Genomic DNA, 18,069 nt, shown 5'->3' on the forward strand with positions numbered 1-18,069 from the left:
CCTTTAGAAACTTAGAAAGCAGCTAATGAAAACAGAGTGATAACACCTTACATTTTTATTATGCAGTAGGATTAGTCAAAATTATATTTGAAATGTATACATTAGGAGAGATTAGCACTAAAATGCTGCTGAGTTTCCATGAGGAAAAATATTTTTTTAAAAAAATATTGCAAACTGATATGGATATGTGGAGCACCAAACTTAAGATTGGAACAATGAGAATCTGAGAGAAAGTGAAATGGACTGATTTGTCCATTCATGGCATCTACATGAGGCTTATTGAGTATCATCATCAGTCATCAAATAATAGGGTATCTGAAGAAGTGTGCATGTACACAAAAGCTCATACCAAGAACAAACTTAGTTGGTCTCTAAGGTGCTACTGGAAGGAATTTTTTATTTTATTTTGTTTCAAATAATAGGGAACTCTGTTCTCTCAGAGTGGATCCATAGGTAAGCCAAAGAAGCACCATCTGCACACAAGGGAGTGAATAATAAGCAGGGCTGGAGGAATCCCAAAGTTTTCAGAAGTAAACAAATAAACAACTTTTGGGGTTGTGGGGACTCTAAGAGAAGAGGGAATTTGAAACAGCCAATGAGAACTGAGCATGCTCAGCAAACATAGAATGTTGGCTGATTATCAATCGGGCGAGGGGCAAGAAAACTGGAGAGCAAATGGAATAGAGTATGCTGAAAAGGGTCATTGCTAGCTGGCTGGAGCTGTGAACAAGAACACTCCTCCTAGTAACCTTTTCTTGAAATACCCACTGGTGGTGGTAGTAATACAGTAGTACAGTAACGGCAATACCATGAACATCTAATAAAATGCCCATCGATATATGAAAGCTAGGATATACACAAGGAAGAGTTTTGCCTACTGTTGCGTGTCATGGAGGGGGCTGTGATGCCTGTGTGCTGTGCACACAGAGTGGCACTTCCCCTCACTCTGGGATTATCCATCAGTGGTGGCTGAATCACACAAGGGTAAGGAGCAAGGCTTGCATTTGTTGCATGTGTGGCTGCATACACACCATACATTTAAAGCACATGTATTCTCCTATTCTCCCTTCACTGTTGGAGACAGCATGGCCCCTGAATAACCGTTGCTGGGAATCACGAGTGGAGAATGTTGCTGTCACACTCAGGTCCTGCTTTCTGGCTTCTCATTGGGGCATTGGTTTGGCTGCTGTGAGAACAAGCTATTTGGCTGGATGGGTCCTCCTTTGGCATGATACGGTAGCCAGGCTCTTCTTATGTCCTTGCTAGATCAGGATGCAAGGGCTATCTTATCCAGCCTCCCTGTTCCCCAGTGCCAGTGCCAGGCTATTATGCACCCCAGGCAAGGCTAGCTACTTGCACACATGCACACACCCCAAATTGCTAACTTTGATGTTCAAAACAGATTCTTGTAGAAAAAAGGAAAAACACAAAACTTGAAACTGCAAGAATAATTAGTACAACAACCTTAGATTATCTTTCTCAAATACAAAAGAAAATCTTTTAGCATACAAATCGTTTTGAATAATCTTGTGGATTACGAAGTTAAAAATGAATCTCTTAAAAGTTTCAATTTCAGGCACATCAAAATCTCACTTTGTGTGCAAATTTTGTCACCAATTTTGTCACCAATTCCTTGCTTGGGCAAGTCCAGTTAATATAGTTGCCAAGCCAACTGATCTCTTTTGCAACATTAAGTGTAAGTTTTTATAAGTTTGAGCTTTGAAAAACTGGAAGTGTGAGAAGGATCCTTAGAGCAACAGAACCATTAGGCACATTATCCAGGAGTTTTTGTTGTAGTATGAAGAGAAGAACTCCTTGTGGTGGTATCGACTTTGGAAGTCTTTGAGATATTGCTGTAAGTTCACAGCACAAACCTGAACTTACAAATTGCATCAGCAAGGCCTTAGCTTCAATTCGGGAAGCATTTCCAGTTAAACCTTTCAGGCTTGTGTCATCAAAGATCTCTATTAAAGCATCATATATACTTCTAAGGTTATATCTCAGTGGTTTCAAAGCATCAATCTGACCCTCCCACTTTCTTTCGCTCAGCGGCTTAACAGTTATACCTAAGTCTGATACATGGCTAGTTTGAATTTGCCAATGCTGAGTCGATGCATAGAAATAATTATAGATCTTTTGATCTAAACTGAAGAAACTAATTGCTTTCAGACAACAGTGGCATCACTGACAACCAAGTTTAAAGAGTGTGCATTGCAGGGCACGAAAAGGCACATGGGTTTATGTCCAGGACTCTCTATTGTGCGCCATTTTCTTTGCCTTTCACATTGCTGCCATTGTCATAGCCTTGACAACACGGATTCTTACTTGGTAATCCCATTTGCTCAAGCTGTCCAAATGAGTTTCTGTCATAAAGGCACCTGTCTTCTCCTTTAGTGGAACAAATCCTGAGAAATGTTCTCTTCTTATAACCTCAGGCTCAGATATCTCATTGTCTGATGGTTTGATTACATCAACAAAACATACAATCATTGTCATTTGTACAATATGACTAACATCAGGTTTGCAGTCCAAAATAATTGAGTAGTATTGGGCTGTGTTTTCATGTGCTTTTTTTTTTGCTTTATAGTACCTGCTAGAAGCTGTATAAACTGGTTTGATATCTTTTCCTAGGTAGTGAACCATTGTTTCTTGATCTTTAACTCTGTGCAAATGTTCATTCATGATGGGATCAAAAAGGGCTAGATATTCTACAAACTTCAAAATATTTCCACTGTACAACTAGCACCATACAACTTTTTAGTTGTACCATGGAATGCCATGTTTTGTATGCCAAGAACTCTGACCAAAGCAATCAAGTGTTCCAAGATTTGCCCTCAATAATGTTCTTGTCTAATTTTCTTCTTGTTAATATCATTAATGTTTTTCCTTTAGATAAGTGCAATTCAAGTTATTTCCAGGTCTGATAGTTTTCTAAATGGTCAGTATTCCTCTCATGTGAAGACAGAATTGCTTCAATGTTCTTCCAGTCTTTTGAACCTGTTTCTTGTAGAGGTAGTGCACAATATTTTTGCCGAACAACTTACACACACCATATTTTGAGGTTAAATATATCAACCTCAATTGATACTTCTTCACCATTTGCTATTCTTCTCTTGTAGTGTATAGGAGAGAATTTATTCTTTTCTCTCTTTTTTTACTCTTTGGGGAAATCATGTGATACAACCTGCTGTGGTCCATGTTGTATTATAAGCTGTCACAAATTATCACTGCAATAGTTAGGCCAGTTAGCAGGGTCACTGTAATTCAAGTCAGACACAGTACCATCTTCTTTTACAGACTTGGTGGTACTCTCACTTTCCTTGACATCGTCTTTTTCCACTGTGTGGTTTCCATAAATATTTCCAATTTGTGAAACAATTCCATGTATCAATTACTTCAAAAATGATAAAATTCTTCAGAATTTAAAATAAAAGTAAAATATTATCAGAAATGTGCTCCTCAAAGGTCACTACTGTGTCCCACTACTGTGACCCACTGACACAGTGACCTACCTTACCACGTCCTAAAGGGAAGCACACATGCAAGAGCTTAAGGCAATAGACTTTCCCTGCTTATTCTCAGCATCTCTTATCCAGAGGACGACTGGGTAGATCCTCTTCCTCTTCCTCATCCTCCTCCTCATCTATGAGCCCAGGGCAGCAAATACACAAGTAATAAAACAATCAAAACATCTGAAAAACAATTCCAATGCCGATGAAGACTGGGAAAGATCTCAACTTTGAAATGCTTGTTGAAAGAGGAATGTATTCAAGAGGTGCTGAAAAGACAACAGAGACGGGACCTAATATTTAAAGGGAGGGCATTCCAAAGAGTAGGTGCCATAACACTAAAAACCCAGTTTCTTGGTGAGATTGATGGACTTCCATTTCATGCGGCTCAATGTGGTGCCTTCCATAGTTCCAGTTACAGGTGGGTAACCGTGTTGGTCTGCCATAGTCGAAACAAAATAGGAAACAAAATAGGAAATTCTTTCCAGTAGCACCTTAGAGACCAACTGAGTTTGTTCTTGGTATGAGCTTTCGTGTGTGCACACGAAAGCTCATACCAAGAACAAACTCAGTTGGTCTCTAAGGTGCTACTGGAAAGAATTTCCTATTTTGTTTCCTATTTTGTTTCGACTATGGCAGACCAACACGGCTACCCACCTGTAACTAAAAACCCAATTCCTGTATTGTGTGGAACAGACCTCCTGATAAGTTGGTACATCTGCAGAGGCCCTCACCTGAAGAGCGCAGTGATTAGTTGGGTAAATGGCCAGGTGTGTGGGGAGAGATGATATTTTAAATAGTCCTTTGGATCCTGGCCATTCCCATGGTTTAAATGTTAGGGTTCTCTGCTAGGCAAAGATACTGTAACAAATCATAACAAATCCTAAGGACACCCATTGGAGCTTTATCTTCTGTCCACATGACCAATAAGTATCCCAGAGTTGTCCCCCCTCCCCCAGTTTGTTTTGATTTTTTTGCATCTGTGTAGCTTTATGGCTTAAGTGGGGCATATCTTAGCAGAATGAAGGGATGCATCCTAGCCAATATTTATGCTGGAAGACAAATAATAAGTCTTATCATTTTGCTAATCCACTCCTCCTCAGAATAACAAAGCGTGAATTTGCATGAGTAAACACTAACAAGAATTTATTAGTGGCTTTGCAGAAGACCTTGGGGAAAATGAAAGAGAGTTAGGCTACTTGGTGAACCTTTTTTTAAAAAAGTTATATTAGTCAAAGACTGTAGTACTCCTAACTTCAGTGCCCCTTCTTCTGTCATTCCTCTTCCACTCTTAAGAATTTTCCCCGCACCTTTTTTCCTGATTGTTAAGACCACAGGCTCCTCCAGGTTGCTCCCCCAGGTGTGGGTAAACCTTTCTCAGCCTGAAGGCTGCACTCCCCTTTAGCCAACTTTTCAGGGGCCATAGGCAAGTGGCAAACAGAGCCAGAAGCAAAAGTAGACAGAGCAACAAATGTTAGATTTTACCTTTGCAGGAGAGGCTAGTTGCTACACTATCATGCCTCTCTCTGTCCCCCTTCCAGGAAAGCAAGAGGACGAGTAGAGTTCCAAGGACACCTCCCAGTCAGACAAATGCATCCAAGGAAGGTGCAAAGTGGGGCTGGTGAGGGGTGTAGCCTGGGAGAAAGGGGGCATGAAGGAGGCTCCCAAAGGCCAGAGAAGGCCTGGAGGGCCAGAGTTTGCCTCACTAATTGTGAGGTTTCCCAGCCTGATGTCTGCCTGTATTCAGAACCGATCTGGGATCTATGTACCCTCCTTTCTCCAGCCGGTCCCCATCACCGGAGCTTGTGGACAGGCTGGGGCCTTGGCATGCTCTTGATTGGTACTATTCACTTATGGTCAGAACAACTTTTAGTCTGACAAGAGAGATGAGAAAGGGTGGTATACAAATTTAATAGACAAAACAAAACAAAAGCAACAAAAAGAAAGATAAGGTCTCCCCCCCCCCCACTTTTTGTCTCAAGCCCCATTGAGCTAGACACAAGCCCTCTGTGTTGGTGTCTTCCCCACCTCTGCTACTCTCCATTTATAAAATAGTAATATTTGAATCCATCCCAGTAGCTTTCTCTTCTTGCTTTGTTGGTTGGGCGGGGGGAGAACAGGGAGGAGTAGAAGAAGGGGGATTTGGGAATCTCCTAATTTCTGCTATTACTAACAAAAAAAAAAACAGTCTTTACTATAACAACATTAACTTTTCTTCTAGAAAAAACGAATAAACTGGGATGTTTCCCCCCCTCCCCAATGATTTACTTTATTTTCTCTTTTCGTTTTTTGCAAGTTTGCATATCATGGTGGCCCCAAGATCACAGCTTTTCTTCCCCACCCTCATATTTATTTATTTTTGACAGTGAAATTAACATTCTTATTTAGTGGCAGCTAAAATATTTGACAATAGAGCCTTCTTTCTCTTTCTCTTTCTCTTCCTATGAAGGAGAGTTGGGGGGGGGGGTAGCGGATCCTTTGCAATCCGTAACTTGCAAAGAATTTCTCAGTTGAAAGGCTAGGTAAATCTTTCTGTCTGAGGAGATAAGCTCGGTTTCATTTCTTTCTTTTTTTAAAAACACACACACACACACACCAGCCAGCCATCCTGCAAGCAGCCTGCAACATTGCCAGAGCATCCTTTGGGGGACCCTCCGCTGGTTTTTTTTCCAAGCGCCTCTTCTCACACGTGTGTTTGTACTAGCTGAAGACGCGCACGCATGGCTCTCTAAATAATTTACAAGTTGATTAATAAACTCACAGGGGTATAATTAGGAGAGAGAGAGACAGCGGCTACGGTAACGGGCACAGCACTTGGGGGAGCTGGAGACTCTTTCCTTTTCCTGTCTCTCTCTCTCCCTCTCGCTCTTTTTCTCTTTTTTTCAAGAAACTTTCGAGGGTGCTGGGCGTTTGAAGATAAGTTGGGAAGCGCACAGTGCCTCTCCTCGTTTGATGTGGAAATAGGACAGTTTGAATCCGTCGACTTTAATTTTTCACAAGCTGTAGGGGCCCTGCAGAGAGCTACTTTCTCTTTTTTATTATTGGGGGGTGGGGGAGGATGGAAAATCCCTCTACATTTTTCTTTCATTTTTCTTTCTATACACACAAGTCCAAACAGGAATGGAAAATCAGATTAATTTCCTCTTCTCCTAAAGTTCTATTTATCCACCCGTTGACCGGCCCTCTTCGAGTCTTCTGGCGACGGGGGGGGGGGGAAGGGGGGCAATTTTGTGATGCAGTTCTTCTGTAGCAAAATGTGCATTTTAGGGGAAAGTTTACCTGAAAAATGCATATAATTAATGAAAAGTAAATATAAGAGTGCATTATATTAAGGGAAATCATTGCAAAAATCATATATATGTCAGTTGTCTCAGACTCCGCTTTCTCTTGGTGAGGCCTTGTGGGGGGCACTGCCCAGTGGTCTTAGACCCATGGCAGGGTCTCCTCTCTGTTGGTTCCCTGTTTGTGGAATGCTCTGCCTTTTATGAAGAAGCTTCCTGGAAACTCTGAAATCACTGGTTGAGAGAATGTGATTGCTTTTAGTTGGTTTTCAAATGTTTTCGATGATGTTATTATTAATGTGTGTGGTTCCCTGGGTAAGATGATGATGATAATGATTATGATGATGATAATAATAATAATAATAATAATAATAATAATAATAGAAGAAGAAATGTGCCTTAAAAGGCTGACAAAGTCTCATAAGGGCTTTCTAAAAAATATTTAATTTTTTTGCAACAGAATTGGAAATGTGGTGAGCTAACATAAGTTGGGATGATCAGAACCTGAAATGGATAGGATGCTCCACCTTTAGCTCCCTTGGCTGTTTGGCAGTTCTATACTGTAGAATTCCTTGCCCCCACTAGCTATTCTCATGTCTGACATTTTGCACTAGGGAATTACTACAGACTTTTCTTCACGAGGCTATGTCCATCCTCCCAACCCCAGTGACAAAAACTGAGGGTTAGGGGGGGGGGGAAACCACCTGCCAAATCTTCTCTTTTCTCTGTCTTTATTTCTGTCTCTCTGTCTCTGTCTCTGTCTCTGTCTCTCTCTCTCTCTCTCTCTCTAATACGGTAGTAGCTTGCCTTAACTAGGCTGTTGCAAGGGTCACTAAAGCATTGTCTAAATCTAAAACATTCCCTTACCCTATCCTATAGAAAGCATTGTTCAAAAACAGTGATTTGCACAGCTCGCTAAGGACAATAATAGTACAATATAATTCACACCAGTAACAATTGCATATTTATTAAAAATCCAATTTAAAGTGTTTAGTTTAATTAATTCAACAAAACTGATGAACTTCATCCAGTAATGCCAGCTTTTCAATGTCTGATAGTCATTTACACCTCCAGCACACTCTCTTGCCTTTTAGTTCCCCCATGTAATCCCACAGCCCCACAAGCAGAGCGGTACTGTCCACTTGGGGGAACAACTAGTCTGAATGCTAAGAGTTGTTACTATGAACCAAATGCTCTTGTTGTGTCAATTATTTTATTTTATTTTGTATTTAATTTCTATCCCACCTTACCTCCAAGAAGCTTAAGGTGGCTTACATAGTTCTCTTACCCATTTTATCCTCACAACACCCGTGTGAGGTAGGTTAGGCTGAGAATGAGTGATTGACCCAGGGTGGGGATTTGAACCCTGGTCTCTCAGGTCCTAGTTTAGCACTGTAACCACCATACCATGCTGGCTCTCATTGGGTGGGGTTTGTGTGAAGAAAGTTCAGGCCAGAAGGGCCCCTTGTGGGGAAGGTCCAGGTGTGTCTTTACAAGGTGGGAAATACTCATTGCCCCTCTCTTCCCCATCAGAACATTATCTATGAAGGCCGCTAACCGAGGGCAGTCTCAGCGTTAACCCTGAAAATGGACACACTACCACCGACTGCAGTATTTTATCATTTAATGTTGGGGTAGGGAGCCTGTGGCCCACCTGAGTCCCACCTTTCCCAGATTAAGGCTGGCTCAACACTGAAGCCAATATTTAAGAACATACTTAAGAACATACCAGCATCCTGCCTCACAGTGCCCAGCCAGGGAGAAACCAGCAAGCAGGAGCTGAGCGCAAGAGCACTCTCTCCTCCTGCGGTTTCCAGCAACTGGTTTCAAGAAGCATTAGTGTCTCTGCTTGTGGTGGCGGAGTATGGACATTGTGGCTAGTCATCATTGATAACCTTCTCCATGAACTTGTCCAATCCTCTCTTAAAGTTTGTGGCCATTACTGCCTCCTGAAAGAGCAAGTGCCTTAGTTTAACTATGTGCTGTAATGCTGGGTAGCCATAGCTCTGATGTAGCAGCTGTAACTGTTGTCTACTCAACACACATACACACACACTACCCCACACCCCTGTCTTGGGGTAGAGGCATCTATTATATTCTGCAAAATTCAGTCTTGGCACCCAAAAATGCACCTTTCTTCCTTGGTGAGCACAGCTCCACATCGCAGCAACCGTGTATCACCCGCAGGTGGCGCTGCTTAATAAACAAACTCACTTTGCCAAGAGGTTTGCCTCTGATCACCACTGTTCTGTTTATTAGTACATCATAGGCAAATGTTAGCAAGCTATATAACCAGAGCCTCCATCGGCAGGACTCAAAAGCTGTAAAAACAGCGGTGGTGTTAAGGAAATAATGATTGTCTTAGATGCCTCCTGTACTTATTATGTTAGCCACACTTTGAAGGGCCTGGACCTCAATTTCTAATGGAAACTGGAGTTTACATGAATTCTTATAATGCAGAATTTAGAGCAGATGCAGCCTTAGATGTCATCTTCAAAGTGGGAATCTAGAAAAATCTTCAGACAAGAAAAATGAAACACCCACACGTGAAGAGACAGAAAGTGGAGAATAAAAGGCAGCTGGACATGGGGGCAGGAAGTGGGGGGGAAGGAAGAAGAAAAACCTTGCAGACTGAAAGAGGTGCAAGTTTATCATCTTTATTAATGCAAGATAAAATCCCCACACTTAGAAGCTGAGAAGGAAGAGGAAAGGAATGCGTCACCAAGAGATTACTGCAGGTGCAAGGATGATCCGGACTTGGGTCTGTGAGCCGCTTTTGCCTGAATGCAGAAGCAGACCTTTCCTGACCAGATGGTCTCTTGGAATGGAAATGGCGATGATGGATCGCTGGATCACAACTGCCCTCCATCCCCAAAGCAACTCTATTGCAGGCTCCTCAATAGCCTGGCTTAAGATAAGGTTCAACTTTTCAAAAATTGCTGACAATTTCACTTGTAAGGAAGAGATGCAATGGAATTAGTTTCACACATACTTTTCTTCTTTCTTTTGCAGCGTCTCACATCCATCTTTAGATATATGCCTCTTCAAGTTCTCTCTATTGTTCTCTCTTGTTTGCTTCTTGCATCAACATAGTTCTAGATTGTTCATCCATCACATAGGTGGTTGTCCCCTTGGTCTTTTGAAATAGTATGGTCTCAATTTCACATAGCTTTATTCAGTTGGTGTAAAGGAAGAAGGGCCCATTCCAATCTGCAGTTAGGCCAGTTAAAGCTTTTTCATAATACAGTAGGATAAAAGAAGCTAAAAGAGAAAAGAGAAAAGAAAACACCAAAGGAAAACTTAAAAAGAGGCAAAAGGAGAAGAAGAAAAATAAAAAGGACTTCTGATTTTCCATCAGTTACATAAAAATAAATTATTCAAAATATTCACTCTAGAATGACACCCAACTGATCTACTTTCTGTTAGACAATATTTTCCTAATCTTCCAACCCAAATAGATTAATTCGTTTTGGGTTTTTCCACAAAAAGTCCAAAAGGGGTTCTCTAATTATTATTAATAATAAATGTCGGCAATATTTTTTTCTAATCAAACATATAAACTTTATCTCCAGTAACTTCAACATATTAAACAATAATAAGTCTTTCATCCTTCTCTGGTCTGCTTTCATTCACCATTTCATCCATCTCAGCTCTAATCACTTTTATTTACTCATCAAACAATTGCTGAAGGACGCCAACAGCCAATGGAAAGTCCAACAATGTATCTGCCATACTGAATGTTCTTGATATTAGCAATTCAGTCTCCATTTTAAGATCTTCACAGTCCCCTGTCTTCAACTCCCTGTCATGACCTTAAGATCTTTGTAACATCTGCTATCAGACCACATTCCCACAGAGGAAATAAGAAGTAGCAACATTAGTTTTGATTTCAAGGCAACACGTTCATTGAGAAAACAGATTTAAAGAAAATAAAAATTATTAGCACTCAAAACTCCCTTGATCGTTTAAAACTTTCTTGGTTCAAACGGAGCATGCCTTTTGTTCTGGCTTCAGCCCTTTCATGATAAACTTTTCTTAAAGCCAAAAAGTAGCTCATACAACATTTCAACTGGCAGACAGAGAAACCTCTCTCAGGCAGGATCTAGACACATCAAAAAAGCGATTCAGTTAAATGTGTTGTAAACTTGATGCAGGGAAATCTTGTTGGTGAAAGATGGGACTCCACAGCGCCATGTGGTGTCATAGTGTTTATAACACATTTAAAGCACTTTATCTTTATGAATGTAGCTGAGTCCTCAGTCGTAAATTATAAACTTCTTAAAGATAATTAGAGAAACGGAGGCTTTTGCAGACCCTATGCCCTTTAGGGCTCTTACATGGTTTTTGGGCAGAATGTTTATTCCTGCGCTTTAAGTTGCTCGCCCCCATCTGGGTTCCCGGGAGCTGACAGCTTCTCAGTCTTTCAATTTAGAAAATGGCTTTTTCAGAGTGTCAGAGGTTATTTCTCTGTTCACACTTTTCTGCAGAATGAATTTGATAGCCAAGATTTATGTCATGGGTGTCATCAATCACCATGTAATTATTTCCATTGGCAACCTGCCAGGTGTGCCAACGTGAACAAAATATTGTTGGGGCCCAGGTAAGCCCCGCCTCACATAATTGATCACATGACACAGTGCATACACCATTAGAATGGGACAGAAGATGTTCAGTCCACCATGTTCCTCCCCTGGAAGTCAAGGCCTAATATCTTCAGTAAATTTTCCATTCCCCCCCCCCCACTCTTCCGTGGCGATCTCATACACATTCTGGAAAGCTAAGAGGGCCCCTGTTCATCTACCTGTGGACAGATGTGTCATGCAACCCAACTATTTTTCAGCCCTAGCTCCCAAACTGACTATAACTGCCCTGTTCCCACCACCACAGCTGTGTGGCTTAAACTGTGGTGCCCACATGGACCTCAACAGAGTTTGGCCACTTGATATTCCACTGTTGTGTCAGGGCCCATAAGTGAACCCTGGATTGCACAAGCAACATCACCACTGGTGGTTTTATGTATATCTGGCTAATGGTCAGGGACTATATGGGAGTAGTAGTTTATGTCATGTTGACCTCCCCTGACTTAGATTTTTCTCTTAACCACAAGAATGGAGTTTGTCCCAACTGTCCAACGATAGGCAGCTAAGCTAGTTGATGTGTTGCAATGGCTAGGCACCAACTAGGAGGCTTTATAGCTGCCCCTGGTGCCTCATTCTTTCCTGGTGCATCACAATGGCTGTAATCAAGAGTAGGTTCCATTCTGGCTTCCTATGAAGCAGGACTAGTAGAAAAATGGTGTCATGCTGCCATTAAGTTGGCACTGTGCCACTATTTTTGCTCCTGGCAGTGATGTTACAGTTTCTACAGTTGGAAGGGGACACACCAGTCAGCATGTTTGATTCCCTGGATTTGTCACATCCCTGATTGGGGCACCTTCCTGGATAGTAAGCTCAGAGGGGTTTTCAGTTTCCACTGACTCCTCTTGAGCCCCTTATGTGCTAAGAACCAGCAATGAGAGCTTCCTTCTTTGAGGAGGCCTTGTCTGATTCTGGCTCTGCTGCAAGAAGCTGTTGGGGCATGACACTGCATACCCTCCTGAGCCAATCTTCCCAGATCTTTGGGCTTCTTTCCATGGAATGTTTCAGCCCACAGACTCATAACAAGAACAGAGTTTGGCCATTTGATATTCCACTGGTATGTCAGGGCCCATACGTGAGCCCTAGATTGCACAAGAAACATCACCACTGGTGGTTTTGTGTGTGTGTGTGTGTGTGTGTGTGTGTGTATGATGTTCATTTTTTATTTTTAAGAGGAGGGCAATGGAGGAAGAGAGAAAGGAGAGAAAGATAGGCAGAAAGAGTAACCGAGTCTCCTGTTGCACATTAGGATCATAAAATTATGAAGACCAGTGGTCTGCCTCAAGGCTTCTGCAAGTATGAGGCTGGCCTCCCTAAGAAGACCCTATAAGCCTCTTCTCTGAGGATGCCCATTGTGTTGAAATGGATTTTTTTAATGGGAGGAGACCTGAGCTTAGGAAGCTCACTGGGAACATTGGAAGCTGCCTTACACTGAGTCAAACCATGGATCCATATGCTCAATATTGTCTATCCTGACTGGCAGTAGCTGTCCTGGGTTTCAGACAGGGGTCTCTCTCCCAGTCCTAACCAGAGATACTTGGACTGATCCAAGAGGGCTGGGCTTATGCCTCCTCTAGCAGAGAGCCTTAGAATGAGCATACTCCTAAATGGCCACCAGAGTCTGGGTCATGGAAGCCATGGGAAAATTGCACACTCACCAGTTCGTGGACCACTAGCCAGTACAACGGTACCTCTGGATGCGAACGGGATCCATTCTGGAGCCCCGTTCGCGCCATGGGCAGTCCACAACCCGCAGCGCAGCTTCTGTGCACGTGCGGGTCGCAATTCGGTGCTTCTGCGCATGTGCGTGACGTCATTTGACACATCTGCGCATGCGCGAACTGCCAAACCCGGAAGTAACCTGTTCCGGTACTTCCAGGTTTGGCACGTTTGTAACCCACACTGTTCGCAACCTGCAGCGCACGCAACACGAGGTACGACTGTAATAGCTTCTGCCAAATGTGATATTCAGGCTGTTAATAAGCTTTGCTTAGTGAGCCTTTGTGTCATTATTCTAAAATCTGAATCTCGTGGTGCAGCAATGGAGAGGTATCCAATTGCCTGCTCACATGCTGTGCCTACTTTGGATTAGGCCAAGTGTTTGCAGGGTGCTGGGTAAAGTCTTGGGTGTTAGACTTGAAAGACAGCAGCAGTTATCTAAAAACCTATGAATAGCTTTCTGGATCAGGCCAGTGGCCCATCTAGTCCAGCATCCTGTTCTCACAGTGGCTGACCAAATGCCCCAAGGGGAAGCCCCCAAGCAGGACCCAAGTGCAAAAGCACTCTCCCTTCCTGAGGTTTCCAGGAGCCAGTGTGGTGTAGTGGTTAAGAGTGGTATACTCGTAATCTGGGGAACCGGGTTCGTGTCTCCGCTCCTCCACATGCAGCTGCTGGGTGACCTTGGGCTAGTCACACTTCTTTGAAGTCTCTCAGCCCCACTCACCTCACAGAGTGTTTGTTGTGGGGGAGGAAGGGAAAGGAGAATGTTAGCCGCTTTGAGACTCCTTCGGGTAGTGAAAAGCGGGATATCAAATCCAAACTCTCCTTCTTCTTCTTCTTCTTCTTCTTCTTCTTCTTCTTCTTCTTCTTCTTCTTCTTCTTCTTCTTCCTCCAGCAACTGGTATTTAGGAGCTTACAACTTAGCCATCATGCTTAACTGGTAGCAGAAAGATTTCTATGCAACAGGTCAGAACCAGGTTATTCAGGACCTAGGATAGCTCCCAGGGGTAACAGGTGTTGCTCCAGCGAAGGTCAGAACCCAGGTCTTGTCTAGTTTTGTTGCTCTTGGCTGGGCACATACTGTAACCAATAGACTATCCCCTCCTGAAACCATTTGTTAACAAAAAGAAATAACTCCTGCGAACTTCATGGTCAGCAGGAAAACTGGGGATTTCCCTGGAGGACTCAAATAATATTAAACCAATTTGACCTTTGTGGAATAATAAGGTATTCTGCTCTCACACTTTGCTGAATTTAGGGATGACAGGCCGATCCAGGGAAAGTAGCCGTTGGCGGTAGCTGGTATTCAGGGCAAGATGTTAACTGTCAAACCCTGAGATCAACCCTCAGGCATCTGAATTAATGTTGGAAAGCTTTAGACCTAATGGGGGAAGGAGGGAGAAAATATCTAAGAGGAGGGAAAAGGGTAAGTGGACAGCACTATCAAAGAAGCTTCTAACTTTCACCTGCGTAGAATGGAGAGCTCCCTGGACCTCCACCCCAAGAACATAGTTATGTGTCTCTTGGATATTAAGGATTTATAGGTTCAGAGTGTAGGTCAATATATGTCAGAAACCTTTTCCTTTTTTCCTAAAGGAGGCAAAGATATTGGGTTAGGAAAGCTTCACATGTGAATGCATGTGAATTTTAGAAGTTTTGCATCCCAAGAACATTGTTGTATGGTTCTTGGATTATCAAGGATTTATGGGTTTAGAGTGTAGGTCAAGAAGTGTCAGGTTGCTTCTTTGCTTTCTCCTTCTTTTGCAGGAAAATATATTAGGGTAAAGCCAATGGGGTGTAATGGTTAAAGCAACAGACAGGGACCCAGAGGAGACTAGGGTTTAAATCTGCCACTCAGCCATGAAACCCATTGACTGACCTTGGGCCAGTTACTACCTCTCAGCCTAACCTACCTCACAGGGTTATTGTGGGGATTAATATCCCCCCCCCCAAAAAAATCAATTTTCAATCTGTAGTGATGACCACCAATGTGGATTACTTTTTAAGTGGATTAGACAAATTAATGGAGGATTCAGCTATCAATGGCTACTGGCTACAATGACTAGTATGTTCTCTCTCCATTGCTGGAGGCAGTATGCCTCTCAATGCCAGATGCTGGAAATCCCAAGCAGGGAGAGCACTGTTGTGCTCAGGTTCTGCCTTTTGACTTCCCATAATGGGCACCTGCTTGGCCGCTGTGAGAAATGAATGCTGGACTACGTGGGCCTGTGGGACCTGATCCAGCAGCCAGGCTCTTCTTTCTGATTTTACATAGTCTTGAACATCTGGAGGGCACCAGGATGACACAAACTGCTCTGGGGGGTTGGGTTTTTTCTGGCCAGTTTTGTTGCCACTTTATATTTGTTCAGGTCAGACAGCTGAGGTCCCTCCCATTTCTGCAGGGCATTAGCAGCTTGACAGGTAGCCCTATTTGTTTATCCGAGTATTTTATGCTTCTTCTTCTTTACAGTGGGTTCTGTTTTAACTTTCTTTTTTATCGTCCTATTTCATCCTTATTATTAGCCACTTGGTGCTCTGTTTGAGGAAGAAAAACAGAAAGGAATTGATTAATTAATAGAAGGAGCATATAGAGATGATAGATCTAGGTAGCTGGCTTATAGAGTAAAGAGAATTTGGCAAGAGCTTAAGTGGCATCCTTCAGAAATTATTGTTGTTACTACATTTATTTATATTCCACCTTTTCTTCAGGGAGCTCAAGGTATGGCATACACGCTTCTACTCCCTCCCTATTTTATCCGCACAACAACCCTGTTGGGTAGGTTAGAGGAAGTGACTTCATAGCTGAGTGGGGAATTTGAACCCTGGTCTTCTGGGTCCTAGTCCAATAACCCAGGAGTGGGGAATCTCCAGACTGCAGGCCTCATTAGGACTTGAAGAGGTCCCAACTTGGCCAAGGCCATTTCCCCAAAAACCATGCCCACCTGCCCCACACATGACATCATATGTGGCATCAGGTGAGGGGCAGGTGGAGACATGGCATCTAGTAGGAAGGTTTACAGTCACTGTCAATCAGCTGATTGGTGGGGAGAGCAAGCCTGCTGGGATTGGCTGCACTACAGGTGCTGGCTTCATCCTCCCTGGGAGCTGCAGCCAATCCCAATTGGCTTGCTTTCACCACAAGTGAGCTGATTGGGCAGCTTCTTTGCATGGTAAGAATCAAGCATCTTGGGGATTCCCACAAGCCAGGATCCTGTTCTTCAGTTTGGCTCATCTCCTGTGCACACACTCCTTTAAGATCACCCCTGATGAATACTCACTTTTTATTTTTTTTTAAACCAAGCTTTCTCAGCCATTGGGCCCTTTCCACTAGAAATCTACCTTTGGACTTCTCCAAAGACCAAAAACCTCTGTCTGTAAAGATTCCTTTATACCCCCCCCCCTCTAGCTCCAAGACAGAGGAGGAAGACTCGCACTTGTTTAGGATAAAAGAGAACTGATGGTTTGAAATTCTCATGCGTCATAATCCCCTTAAAGCAGGCGGATTGACGACTCCATCAGAAGGATTGTGAACTCAACTTTGCTAGCTAGTGGTACACTTGAGGCTGAGAGATCTAGGGCTAGCTTTTTAGTCTTACCCTAACGGCAATTACAGAGACTAGCCAATTTTCCCGACAACCTCAAGGAAGCCCCATGTGAGAAGATCTACCATACATTACTGCCTCCTCATTTGTTTTAATCACAGGGAAATAGAAGTGATGTAGATTTCATCTCTTCTTCATCTTGGCCTTTTGAAAACCTGCCAAGAAGTTTTCTTTAATGCAGCTGTTCTAAGTAATGCAGTTCTCCAAATTCTCAAAAGATTTGTTTCCCTCTGAAAGTGGATTCTAGGGTTTTTATGTTTTTGTTTTATTTGGGGTACTATCTCATTTCTTTAGCAACCCTTACAACAGCCTTTTAAGGTAGGCGAGTATTTATTTATTTTGTGGACAGCAAGGCAAGAGGAAGAGTGGGAGGGAGGGACAAGAAATTTGATTTGGTTCACATTTAAAGTTGCACCTAAGAATCTGCACTTTCCAAAACATGACTGTTCTTCAAAATGTACACTTCTCTGAATTTTTACAATTCTCTAGTCAAGTAATGTGTACAAAAGTGAATATATTTGGGGAATATGTGCATGAACAAATACGTATATTAGTGAAACTAACATAAGAAAATTAATTATATTGACTGATGGGAAGCCTACAAGCAGGACCTTAATGCTAAAAGGAGACTTTAATGCTAAAAGGTTTCCACAAGTAAGACTATCGCTAAAAAGGGTCTAGTCACCTGCCATCTTATCACATGATCGTGAGTGCTGGTGAAGCATCGTGTCCAAGAGTGTGAGTTGTATCCCCGGTTTTGACTCTCACCCTAGTAAGTCCTGGGTTCAGATCTCATTCCAGCCACCAATGCAAGCCTAGTCTTCTGGGTTCAGTTCCTTGTCCCCTTGTACAGTGTGGGGATAAAAAATAAATGCTAGCCTACCTCAGAAGGCTGTTGTAAGGATTACTAATGCTAATTTGTTATAATGCAATTGAACCCTTGGCAGTTTGCTCCACTGATGATTCCGAAATAGCAAGTTATTTGTAGGCTGTGATCAGGGACAGATTAAGATGTGTTGAGGACTGACCCAGCCCTCACCTGGCACTAGTGTGGTTTGACACCTTATGGACACCTGGACTGATGAAAATTTGGTATAGGTATTTCTGCACAGATTTATAAACACAGTAACCACTAAGAATATTTTTGTCATATCAGAACACTAATGACTGCTTTAGGGTCTGTTTTTCCATTTCCTTTATTTTTTTAACCAGCTATATAAAACTTGGTATTTAGTCATTTATGTGTGTGTTTTTATAGGCTTCTCACAATCCAAGGCCCTAAACTGTAGCTCACTTAGCTTGTGTATAAATTCATCACTTC

General features: G+C 42.5%; 1 protein-coding gene across 1 annotated transcript in view; it reads left to right on the forward strand.

Moving 5' to 3' along the window:
* Nucleotides 1-18,069, forward strand: part of AK8 (adenylate kinase 8) — a 98,881-nt gene that overhangs the window by 49,586 nt on the left and 31,226 nt on the right. The gene's annotated exons all lie outside the window — the stretch shown is intronic.

This window comes from Lacerta agilis, chromosome Z (genome assembly GCF_009819535.1).
Source record: "Lacerta agilis isolate rLacAgi1 chromosome Z, rLacAgi1.pri, whole genome shotgun sequence".
In the NCBI taxonomy this organism is placed as follows: domain Eukaryota; kingdom Metazoa; phylum Chordata; class Lepidosauria; order Squamata; family Lacertidae; genus Lacerta; species Lacerta agilis.